This window comes from Hippocampus bargibanti, linkage group LG03 (assembly GCF_051943395.1).
Source record: "Hippocampus bargibanti isolate YZ-2025 linkage group LG03, ASM5194339v1, whole genome shotgun sequence".
In the NCBI taxonomy this organism is placed as follows: domain Eukaryota; kingdom Metazoa; phylum Chordata; class Actinopteri; order Syngnathiformes; family Syngnathidae; genus Hippocampus; species Hippocampus bargibanti.
The window spans coordinates 10,009,048-10,022,184 of record NC_142736.1 but is presented as its reverse complement, the minus strand read 5'-3'; the positions used below and the strand labels follow the sequence as shown (position 1 = coordinate 10,022,184).

General features: G+C 41.0%; 1 protein-coding gene across 1 annotated transcript in view; it reads right to left on the bottom strand.

Moving 5' to 3' along the window:
• LOC148900263 (voltage-gated potassium channel regulatory subunit KCNG4-like) overlaps positions 1-13,137 on the bottom strand; it is a 262,500-nt gene that overhangs the window by 199,058 nt on the left and 50,305 nt on the right. The gene's annotated exons all lie outside the window — the stretch shown is intronic.

Genomic DNA, 13,137 nt, shown 5'->3' with positions numbered 1-13,137 from the left:
AGTCTTGTTTTAGAGTTGGTGACAAGTCCTCACCCTACGTCACTGAAGGAACGCCCCTGACTGAGAAAGGACATACCTTTCTATGAAAGAGTAATGAATCAAATATATAAAGATACTATAGAAAGAATATATATAAAGATTCTTGATACTTGCACTATGTACAGTTTTTTATAAAACGGTTTTGCACATTTACAGTATACAGTTGACATTTATATATATATATATATATATATATATATATATATATATATATATATATATATATATATATATATATATATATATATATATATATACAGTAAAGTCTCGTTATATCGATACGCAAGGGAATCCGAAAAAATATCGATATAACCGGGACTATCGATATATCCGATCCTGTGGGGGGGGGGGGGGGTGCGTAAATGCGGCATCTTTGTTATGGCATGTAATTTCATCATTGGGTTCATGGATTGCGTATCTAACATGTTTTTTGTACAGTAGTGAAGTGAAAAATAAAGTTGTGCATAAAATAAAAACGTCTTTACACTTTTTAATGACTATTTCATTTCAAAAATGCAACCAACCAATGCTAAATCGTCAAGTTCTATTCACACGAAGCCACGAACGCCGGCATATACAATCATATGAAAAACAGTGATTGTTGCAAACAATAAAGATATCTGGATGCAACACAATTAAATACTGTACATGGATGAAAAACCAAAACTGCAACGTTTACATAACTTACGTGACGTTCGAGTGGCTCAATAGAATGCCGGCGCGCAGCTGTGACGTTACAACAGCTTTTTGACTGACTCAAGAAACACAAAAAGTGATGTTGGTTGCCCTTTAATGCACAGTATGGAATGTACAGTCATTTTCAAAATCGTGCAAGGGAAATGAAAATAATATCGTAATAAGCGGTACTATCGTTATAACCGATATCGATATAACGAGACTTTACTGTATATATATATATATATATATATATATATATATATATATATATATTTTACGTTTTAAGACTTGCGCTGAACATTCACGATGCCTGACGTGATGTCATGTCTGGAACGCCCCTGACCGAGAAAGTGACACACAATGCATTTTGGGTACTTTTTTTGGTCTGAAAACCTCCATGTTGATGGCGAAATTAGAAAGAAAAAACATAACGCGATGGTGAATCGTTGTATGTTGCACCAAGACTACTATTTGATACTAGTTGACACAAATTCCCAGCAGACAAATCAGCCCATTTCCAACGGAGCTTGGGCGCCATCTTGTGCATTTTCTGGGACGCTACATTGGAGTCCAGACGCCTCAAAATGAGACGGAAGGACTTCTTGAATCGATTGCAAACATGTATGCTTTCCTCTTCAGAACTATATGAATCATATTCATAACAGGATGAGTAACAATTTTCTCCGAATCTGAAGCCATTGTTTTGATTCTCGAGCAAGGCAAGACGTCCTGGCGTGACTTCACGAACAAGGGGGCGGGACCTTCTGAAACTGAAACTTTCTGAGGTCATTTTGAAGTAGTTTTGAGACACTTTAAGTCATTTTTATTGGTGTTTTGCATTTGACTGAAAATATCAGCCTGCATGTTTTGGGTATTTTAGATGCTATAAAACGTTTTTCTGAAGTCAGAAAAACAAAAAAATGGTGTTGGTTGTCCTCTAAGTTGCATAAATTACATGAGGCCGAAATTAAAGTTAAAGTTAAATTAAAGTTAAAACTCAGATTTCAGCATGACACCTTCACCAAATAAACACATCCCAATCAAATAAAATAATGACTTTTAGAAGTTTGTACATGAGAAGTGCCCTCGCAACTTCACCGTTTTTGGAACACGCTCATTCCATAAACGAACCACAAAGACAGTGGTAACAAGTAACACTTTTGGAATGGCACAAGTTTTCACTTATATTCAATAATAACTAAGAATAACTTGCCGTTTCATCAAGCTGTATGGCAGTGTTTGAAATACCGTCTGCCCGGAGGCCCGGGGCGTACAACCTTTACGTCGGGCGTACAACTTTCAAAACATGTCCGCCCGGGTGGCTAACAACTTCTTCAAAAAAAATAAATAAATAAATAAATAAATTATTTTCAAATCAAACGTTTGATTTATTCAATAAAGCAAAAGCTACAAGCACAACGCTACAACCCACATGGACTCCTCTTTCTAAGCTTTCAAAACTTTCAAGTACACTTTTCAGTCACGGTATGATCCGAAGCACGAAACAGGCTTCGTATTGGCCGCCGTGCTGAGTGTGCAAATTGCCAAACGAACGTTTGTGACTGAAAAGTGTACTTGAGAGTTTTGAAAGCCGCTTAGAAAGAGGAGGCCACGTAGCTTGGAGCAGACAACGCAACGCAAACATTGCATTGTGCACCATGACGACAAACGACAACTGGAGCAAAATCTTCAGCAAGGGATATTTACCATACATTAAGCAAGGGAGCATTTGCGGTAGGTACTTCCTTAATGTAAAAAATCCTTTATATTTTACAACAATGTTTTTTTTTTTTTCGATTAGTCGTCTTATTGTGTTTCAAGTTGTAAAAAATGGGGCAAGGTTGTCTGCCCGGGTGTCCGCTAACTTTTTGTCATGAGTTTCAGACTGTGTATGGCCTTTTTTATAGATTTGCTTCAAAATATGACAATGAACTACTATTGTGTCACAGTCCCCTATACGATCCCATACATTTCTTTCAGATGGACAGTCTAGGCATTGTTTTGTTACGCAATGATTCAAGGCTTGATCAATAGATGGTCGATGTGCCCAAGTAACATTCCTGCCACATTCCAGCCTGTGAGACCCAAGGCATCGTCTTAAAGTCTGACGGGAACCCTTGTGTTACCTTGTCTGAATAACATCAATGCAGCAGAGTTTTGTTACAAAAACTACATTTAAAAATACATTTCGTAAAAGCTCTTATAGCAGTTATGCGAGTCAGCGACTGTCATTGTTCTTTCATTCACAATCCACACAATCACGCAATTTAGATTTCGACAGTCGAAATGAGAAGAAAGATAATTTCATTGTTATACTACGATTCACACAAATCTCACATTACTTGAAAGCAGTGTCTGAAACTCATGACAAAAAGTTAGCGGATATTAGGGCAGACAATTCTGAAAAGTTGCCTGCCCGGCCATAAAGTTGCCTGCCCCATTTTTCGCAACTTGAAACACAATAAGACGACTAATCGCAAAAAAAAAGAAACATTGTTGCAAAGTATAAAGGATGTTTTTTTTTTTTAATTAAGGAAGTAACTACCACAAATGCTGATAGAGTGTTTATGCACATTAGTAAACATATTACGTTATTTCATGTTTAGATTAAGTAAACATATGTTTTTTCATGTTTAGCTTAGTATATATTATGAATTGTGCACGTTTAATTTCAGTCTAATTCAGTTAAATAAAACTATCAGTCTTATTAGTCAATAGTCGTGGAGAAAAAGCAACAGCTCTAACTTCAATCTGAGACCCGCCCAACGCTGAATTGCTCGTAACCGATTGGACGGGAAAGGTCGACTTGTTCGCAACTGATTGGACAACAGATCGCCACTCTGTATGTTTAAAAACTTGTCGGAGCGGGAGCTCGCTCTCTTTTTGCTCTTTCTCTTTGTTCTTTGTGCTCTTGTGCTCATGTCTTCGTCCCACCGAGACGAGAAGTGCTTTCTCTGTCTCATTAGAATAAAGTAGTTTTTTGTTCACCATCTATTGTACTTGCTGATATTTTTATCAAGTGAACTCCAGACAATGCGCGAACCAGGAAAGACAAACGAAGTTTTAACCGGACATTAATTGGTGCCAAGAAACCCGTGCCAAGTCAACCAGTCTTTGCGTGAGGACCACATTGGGCGACCAATCAAGGCGAGACGGGAACTAAAGAAGCTCCTGGTGGTTGACCCGTTTTATGATTTTTTTGACGGGAGACCCGCATTGAGATGCGCGTCAAATCTGCTCTTTGATTGGGGCGACCTACGGAAGAAACGAAGATTTTTTTCGTTCTTCACTGAAGCCTGCTCCTGCAATCCTCCGCTCGAGAGACGGAAAGAATCACAACTTTCTGGTGGCGTTGTGGCTCCTCGCGTTCTGGCTGAAGGACTACACGGCAGCATTCAAAAGTTCACTAAGTAAGTAGCGCGCTAGCTAGCAGCCATTGTTTGAATGCATTGTGAGACCTCTTCTTGGCCAGAGACGGTCTTTTCCACTTGACTCACGTACGGACCGGTGTGAAGCGATTTTCGTTAGGCAAGGTGGCCAAATGAGAATACGTGTGCCGGTGGAGGAGTGCATATTAATGTGCACGCAATATCCACACGCCGAATTGTGAATCGGAAGTTTTCCAGCGAAAGAATATTGCTCACAAGGTGGTGATAGCTGGAATTCAGTTTGTGTGGTGGACCGCTTTTATTCTGAAGAGCGGAAGTGTTTTAGGGCAGCTGCTATAGTACTGAGTCGAGAGGAAAGAAATAAGATCAAAAATACATTCTTAACTTGGTTTTTCTATGCTAGCATCGTGGCACAGAGAAAGTTCTTTGTCTCGGAGAGAAAAAAGGGTGGGGGCGAAGTCATTTGAGCCGTTGGTGTGTGTGTGTGTGCGTGTGTGCGTAAGAGCATTCCTTGTGTGTGTGCGTGAACGCGCATCCTGGCTGAGGATTGGCGCGAATCACACCCTTTGTTCTTGGGTTTGAATCAACATCGCGAGGTGTGCTTCCTTTCTTGTGATAGCTAAAGAAGGAATTTGTTGTTGCAATCGTGAAAATGGGTGCTATTTTTTCTAAAAAGACCCCAATTCATAGGGACGTAGAGTTTATGTCCAAAAAGTTCCCAGGTAGCGAACTTTATTGCAAGAAGTGGATGGACTGTAGTACGTTCTCTGGTGCATTGCAACTCCAGCCTTTGACGGAAGTCTTGTTTCGATTGAAACTTCAGGAAGCATCCGCGATGAAAAAATCTCTTGGAAAGATACGTGCCGAGATAATTGCCTGCGAAGCTTGGATTGCGCAAGCAAAAATCAGAGAGAGAGAGATGGAAGCCAAACGGATGAAAAAAGAGGAGAAAGCGATAGTTGCAATGTCTTCCAAAGTGGGCTCTGACGATGAAACTGTGGCTTCGTCTGTTGCACATCCCAATGAAAAGTTGGTGGAAAATGGAAAGCAGCCATTGTTCCAATCCCCAGGGCTCCCCCACGGGAGGCGAGGGGGAGAGGCGGGGGGCTGCGCCGAGAAGGCGCCACGACCCCCCTCCTCCGCAAGGCTGAAGAAGGGGGAGGACGCCATTTGTTCAACCCCTGTGGGGCGGGTGGGCCCCCCTGGGTGGGCCCCCCAGGTGATGACTCCAAATGTCTGTTGGGCAGACCAGCAGAATGGAGCGCTTATGACCCCTACTGGAAGAATACGAGGATTGCAACCTGATATTAAAAATCAGATTGCTGCTGATTGTGTCTCTTCGCGTACGAGGAGCAAAGCAAATTGTTCTGGACAATTGTATCCGTTTGAAGAGTTGAATGGAACTGAAATGAATAATGGAAGCGACTGTGACGCTTTGCCACTCATTCAGGTAGCAAATCCTAATTCTTCAAGCATACATGATCAAACTATCTTGGTTTATCGGCCATGGGGCGACAGTGATGTTGCAGAGGCGTGTAAAGGACTAGGTGATGTTGTTGAAAATGCAGAAAGTTGGACTGAGAATTTTGAGGAATTATGTGCTTCTTATCAGTTGAATGGACAAGAAACACTTAAGGTTCTCAGGAGATGCTTGGGACACCATTGGAATCGGGTGAAAGGTGACTTTACTGGGAAAACATCGATGGGAACGAATATGACGTACGAGGAAGCGACAACCCAACGGAGATTGATTTGTGAAAACATCCGAACATTATGGAAAAAAAACACCAAACTTTGGCTTGATTCAGAATTGTAGACAGTTATGTGGGGAAGATATTAACATTTTTCGGGGACGCTTGGAAAATGTTTTTCGAAACCACTGCTGTATTCCTGAATCTGCTGATGAGAATTCCATATATGTCAACCAATTCAAGCAAACATTTTTGCAGAATTTGACGCCGGAAATTGGAGATTTCATTCGCAAACATTATGTCCAACACCGGACTGGAAGGTTGGTTGATCTCATGGAATGGGCAATACACGCCCAAGAAGTGGTGAGAAAAAAGTGGGGAAATGGTGCAGATTCGCCGATGGAACATGTGATGGCATCTACCATGGGTAACATAATGGAGAACGTGTTATACCAGGATCGGATGAAGAGACGGATGCCGCACAATGATCGATGCTACAGTTGTGGCAGTGTAGGGCATATGGCTCGCCACTGCAAAAAGAAACCTATACCGAAAAGGAAACATGGGAAATCTTACAGACCTCCACCATATAATACGCGATATGGTGAAGGACATAAAACAAAACATTCAGATTGACGCGAGGAACCCCATTTCAACACTGATGACAACAGTCACAACAGTGAGAAATGGGAATCAATAAAACCAGTTGAAATCTTGGATTTGACTAATGTGTTTGCCTTAACCTTACCGGAAAACGAAAAACCTTATTATTGGCTAAAAATCGGGAAAAAGGATGTCAAATTTCTTTGCGATAGTGGTGCATGCAGATCAGTGTTAAGAGACACCATTCCAGGTGTCACTCCGAGTCGACAACAAATTTCTGTGGTATCTGCAGATGGGAAAGTGACATTGTTACCGATTTCCAAACCAATAAAAATTTTAGATGAGGGACTAAGTCCATACAAGGTCACTATGGTCTTGAGTGGAGAGTGTCCTATAAATTTGTTGGGGAGAGACCTGTTACAAAAATTGCAAATAGCTTTAATACCAACAGAAGAAGGGTATAAACCCAAAAAAGTGAATTTTCTGGAGTCCTTCGTAGTTGACGCTATGGGGGACCCAGTAAAGGTCGATTCACTAGAATTATGACTGATGGCCACTTTAGGGGCGGAGGACTTTCCAGACGTCCCTGCCACCCTTTGGTCATCGGGAAAAACTGATGTGGGCTTACTTAAAACAGCGAAACCAGTTGAAGTATTGCCTAAAACGACTTATCGACCAAGACTTAAACAATATCCATTAAAACAGGACGCTATTATTGGCATCACCCCTGTAATACGGGATATGGTGAAAGCTGGTATTTTGATTGAAGACCCAACTTGTGAATGTAATACACCGATATTTCCTGTTAAAAAAGTGGAATCTGGAGTTTGGAGAATGGTGCATGATTTACGACAGGTAAATAAATCCATACAATCACGTGCTCCGTGTGTGCCAGACCCGCACACATTATTGAACAGTTTAAAACCTGACAAAAAATGGTTTACAGTGATTGATTTGAGCAATGCCTTTTTCTCCATTCCGTTACACAAAAATTCGGATTTACATTTAATGGCACAGGAAATGTCTTCGTGTATTGCTGATTTTAAACATCCTGAATCTTCTCAGATTCTTTTGTATGTTGACGACATCTTAATTGCTTCACCGACTGAAGATGAGAACAAGACTGTATCAATAGCTTTGTTCCAATATTTAGCGAATACAGGTAACAAAGCTTCTTTGGATAAATTGCAGTTCTGTCAACAAGAAGTAGTTTTCTTAGGACATCTTTTGTCAAGAAAGGGAAGAGAGTTGACAACTAAGAGAAAACAGACAATTTTGCAGGTTCCTCGACCTAAGACGAAAAAACAGATGATGACGTTTTTGGGACTGTGCAATTATTGCAGAACTTGGATTCCGCATTATGCACAAGTTACCCAACCATTGTTGACACTTATATACCAAGACGAAATGGCACTGAAAGACTCTATTCAGTGGACCGAAGAGGGCAGTAAAGCGTTTACAGAATTAAAAAATTTGATAGCAAACACTAGCGTCTTAGCTTTACCTGACTATGACAAACCTTTTGTTCAAACAAGTTGACTGCAAAGACAAATACATGACTTCAGTCCTGTTACAAAAGCATGGACAAAAGCTGAGACCAGTTGCATTTTATTCTAAAAGAATAATTCAGATCCAGGCGCTTTGTTGGCAAAATGGTTGTGTGAAATGTTGTACAACAACAAAGAGGTCCACAGCACGTGTACTGCCGCAGTCCTGTGTTCCCTTTGCAGGAACAGAGAGGCTGCTGGGCTCCCCGAAGGCGCTGATCAAGGTCTGCACCAAAGTCGGAGGGGCCATTCACCGTGCTGATAACCACGCCAACTGCCATCAAAATCGCCGAGAGGTCCACCTGGGTGCATCAAAGCCACTGCAAAATCGTTCACCAACCAGATCCGGAGCAGGTGGAAGAGAGACGGAGCCAAAACACTCAATAGCCATGGGTTTGGTCCACATCATCTTGCTGTATGAATTAGTGGAGGCAATCCAGATGACGCACGTAAAGCCTCCCATTCCATCAGCCTGCCAGACTCCACCATTGCAACCAACGATGACAGAAAAGTGCCCTAGCATGGCACATCCTGTAGCCTGCTTGCCACTACAAGATGCAGGAATCATCTCATTTCCTCTTAACATCCTCAGGAACGAAGCACGACAAACGGGAAGTGATTACCCTCATGGTTCTTGGTACGCTCGTATCAAGTCAGGGAAGGCTTGGACCACTGGTTGGGACTCAGTTGTGGTCCATTCTGAGCCCAAAACAAAATGGGTTCAAAATAGCTGTGCCCAAGAAGCAAAACGAATTGTCAGAAAGATAACTCAAGGGAACTGGTTAGGAACTGGAACTGGCACAATGACAGATATCCAAGTCGTTATCGTAACCTACAAGGTTGCGGGATGCATGGATTTGAGACTCTGTCCTGATTTTCGTGAACATCACACTGGTTTTCCCGTAACTATATGCATGTTGTCATCTTTGACAACACCAGTCGTGACATCGCCTTTCCAGCGCAAACCGCACATCAAACCGACAGCCTGGATGGAAACACCTGACAAAAAAGCCCAAAATTCAGATGTCATGGACGCATTATATCAACCATTTGCAGGAGAAAAACATGACTGGAATCCGTTGTTATCAAACACGTGGTATCGTTATGCTACATTAATTGCTAAACAAAATAGGAAAAGTAATTGCTTTGTTTGTTCTTTTATGCCACATTCTGTAACGCAACAAAGAGTGCATTCAAAGGTATTTGGAGATAAAATGGCTCGAGCTGCGTATATGTTAATATCTTCGCATAAACCTGATCAACATTTTCCAGTTCTTCGCAATGCTTCGAGAGGAGAGATTGTTCCAAGTTTGGATACCATTTTGGAAACTGAAAATCAGGTTATGACCGAGAGCGGATTGCGATTACCAGTATGCGTTGCAATGTACGGTACAGGTCAAAATCTAGGTTTTATAGATGAGAATAGATGTTTATACGTGCTACCGTTAAACACCAATGTCACCATTTTACCTGTATCTTCACATCTTTGGTGGTTATGTGGTTGGAAAGTATATTCTTTTATTCCTCCGAAAGCCTACGGTATGTGCGCACCTGTTACTGTGACTGACAATACTTTCATCGTTACCAGCCGTCCAGCACACCATCATGTGAAAAGAAGAGTGTCGTTTAAGCCCCACGATTCGATCTGGGGAACTGATGTTCCAGAACAATTCAAACACCATAGCACGGGAAGTAAGGTAATGTTAGCTCTTTTTCCACAAATTGGAGTAGCTAAAAACATGCTACGAATTGAAACAATTGACTACAGGTTTCAAGTGTTTGTAAACGCCAGTTTGGAAGTAGATGAAATGCAAAACACTGAAATTGCAGCAATTAGACAAATGGTGCTGCAAAATAGAATGGTTTTGGACCTTTTGACCGCGCCACAAGGGGGCGTCTGTGCTATGGTGGGTGATACTTGTTGTACGTACATACCCGAAGAAGCGAATTCTATAAACATGACTGATGCTCTGTCTGTTGTCAGGGATCTCAGAGATGCCATGGCCAAGGATCACCGGCCTGATCAACCGTGGATCTTTGACGGGCTCTTTGGGGGCGCTTGGTATAAGACTTTGCTCAGAATGTTCATCCCATTCGCAATTGTGATTGTACTTATTTTCTTAGTCATTGGTTGTATTATTCCATGCTTAAGAACAATGCTAATGAATATGATAACTAATTCCCAGGTGAATTACGCAAAGGTTTTGTATCAACAAATGCGTGAAGGGGACCCAGTGTTGTAGCTAGGGATAGTACACCATGGCCAGAGAGTGGTTGCTCCAAAGAACAAAAGCAAAAAAAGAAAACGGAGAGCCGAGAAGGAGTTTTCCTCATTAAAAACCCTCAAAAATGGAGAGGTTATATATCACAGCAGCAAAATTGTGATAGAGGTTTTTCGCCTTCTCCATGGTAAATTAAATAATATTAGACGTTGGATAGATGAGATTAGAATGGTTCCCTGTGCAATTAGTATGACGTGCATACATGAAATCTTTTGGAAATGTATGAACTGATGTTTAAATGTACAACAGGAGGGAATGATAGAGTGTTTATGCACATTAGTAAACATATTACGTTATTTCATGTTTAGATTAAGTAAACATATGTTTTTTCATGTTTAGCTTAGTATATATTATGAATTGTGCACGTTTAATTTCAGTCTAATTCAGTTAAATAAAACTATCAGTCTTATTAGTCAATAGTCGTGGAGAAAAAGCAACAGCTCTAACTTCAATCTGAGACCCGCCCAACGCTGAATTGCTCGTAACCGATTGGACGGGAAAGGTCGACTTGTTCGCAACTGATTGGACAACAGATCGCCACTCTGTATGTTTAAAAACTTGTCGGAGCGGGAGCTCGCTCTCTTTTTGCTCTTTCTCTTTGTTCTTTGTGCTCTTGTGCTCATGTCTTCGTCCCACCGAGACGAGAAGTGCTTTCTCTGTCTCATTAGAATAAAGTAGTTTTTTGTTCACCATCTATTGTACTTGCTGATATTTTTATCAAGTGAACTCCAGACAATGCGCGAACCAGGAAAGACAAACGAAGTTTTAACCGGACAAATGCTCCTTTGCTTAATTTATGGTAAATATCCCATGCTGAAGATTTTGCTCCAGTTGTCGTTTGTCGTCATGGTGCACAATGCAATGTTTGCGCAATTTGCATACTCGGCATGGCAGCAAATCAGAAGCCTGTTTCGTGCTTCAGACTATACCGTGACTGTAAAGTGTACTTGAGAGTTTTGAAAGGCGCTTAGAAGGAGGAGTACATGTGGCTTGTGGCAATTTGCTTGTAGCTTTTGCTTTATTGATTAAAACAAACGATTTGAAAAAAAAACGTTTTTTTTTTTTTTGAAGAAGTTGTCAGCCACCCGGGCCAAGACGTTTTGGAAGTTGTACGCTCGACGTAGAAGTTGTACGCCCCAGGCCTCCGGGCAGACGTTATTTCAAACACTGCTTGAAAGCTAATTTCCAAATCACAAACACACAATTTGAACAATTATTTCAATGGTTGGTTTGAACAATTGCAGTTTATTAGGGTTTTTTCAAAAGGTGGGTGCTAACATTGAGAAATGCTTTAAAAGATTGTATGTAAATACCGTTTTATATCATATTTGTTCATTGTTTTAGTTGTTCATGTGCTTTATTAGCTGTATCTTAGCCATGTACGTCCAAAGTCCGGCCCGGGGGCCAAATGCGGCCCATGGTCAATTTTCATCCAGCCCGCAGCCTCCGTCATAAAATCAATAATGCCTGACCCACGTGTAGAATTAATAAATTAGTAACCAATATTTAGTACTAAGCAATATATAACCAATATTTTTAACACAACAAATCTGGCCCCCTTTGCAAAAAGTTTGCACACCCCTGTCTTAGGCCAAATAAAATAGATTTTTTTGTTTTTGTTAATCAAATCAAAATTCATATTAAAATTGTTTTTTATTGGATTACTTTAATGGATTTGGAGTGAGCCAATCCTACATGAAGTGTCTCCAGCTGGTCCAGAATGCTGCTGCTCGCCTCTTACAGGGAGCACATAACTGCCACTTTGGTATCCCTTCACTGGCTTTCTATACATTTTAGAGTTCTTTTTAAGGTCTTATTTGTTTTCAAATCTTTAAATGACCTCGCTCCTCCTTACCTCTCTGAGCTCATCCAACATGACACACCTCAGGTCTGCTGACATGACATTATCTGATATGCCAAAAACTAATCGGAGTCTCAGAGGGGATCGAGCGTTTTCCGTTGCTGGTCCTACACTCTTGAATGACCTGCCACTGAACATTAGGTAAGCCCCCTTGCTGCCCATCTTTAAAACCCGTCTCAAAACTCACTTGTATTCTTTGGCATTCGATTCAGCTTGATTAGGACTTGATCTTGGTTTGACTCCCTGGTGCTTTCTACTAACTTTGTGGCTGCTTTATTTGCTGTACATGCTACCTGTCCATGTTAAGCGCCTTGTTGCAACTTCAGCTGTTGTTAAAGCGCTACATAAATCAACATGTATTGTATTGTATTGTATTGTCATTCTTGACAGCACACTATCTTTCCACTCCCATATAAATAACCCGGTCTGCGTACTTCCACCTATGCAATATCAATCGTCTTCCCCCGTCTCTCACTCCTCACACCACTGCTATCCTCGTTCATAGTCTTGCCACCTCCCGGATTGACTATTGCAATTCACTTCTCTTTGGTTTCCCTCAGAAAATTCTCCACAAACTTCAACTCGTCCAGAATTCTTCAGCCCGGATCATTACCAGAACCTCATCCTTTCACCACATCAGCCTCATCCTCCATGAGCTCCTCAGGCTCCCGGTCAAATAGAGAATCAACTCTTCTTTATACAGCTATCCTTAACCTTGCCCCCCATACCTATCTGACCTTCTTCAAATTTCTATTTCCTCTCGTTCCCTCATCATTAATTATTATTATTATTATTATTATATTGTACTGTATGTTACAGAAGACACGCAATCTTCAGAAATATAAAATATGGATCTTAAAAGGGCTGAATAGGGAAAACACTTGATACAATAAAAAAAACGCAGTCTGTCCAAACGAAAAGCAGTTAGTCTGTCTTTTCACACAGATCACTGGTGACATTATCCAAGTGGACTTGACTGAATTACTTCAACTTTGGCAAATCATTCCCTTTCACTCCTAAGAACGTGAAATTAAGTCGGATTAAAGT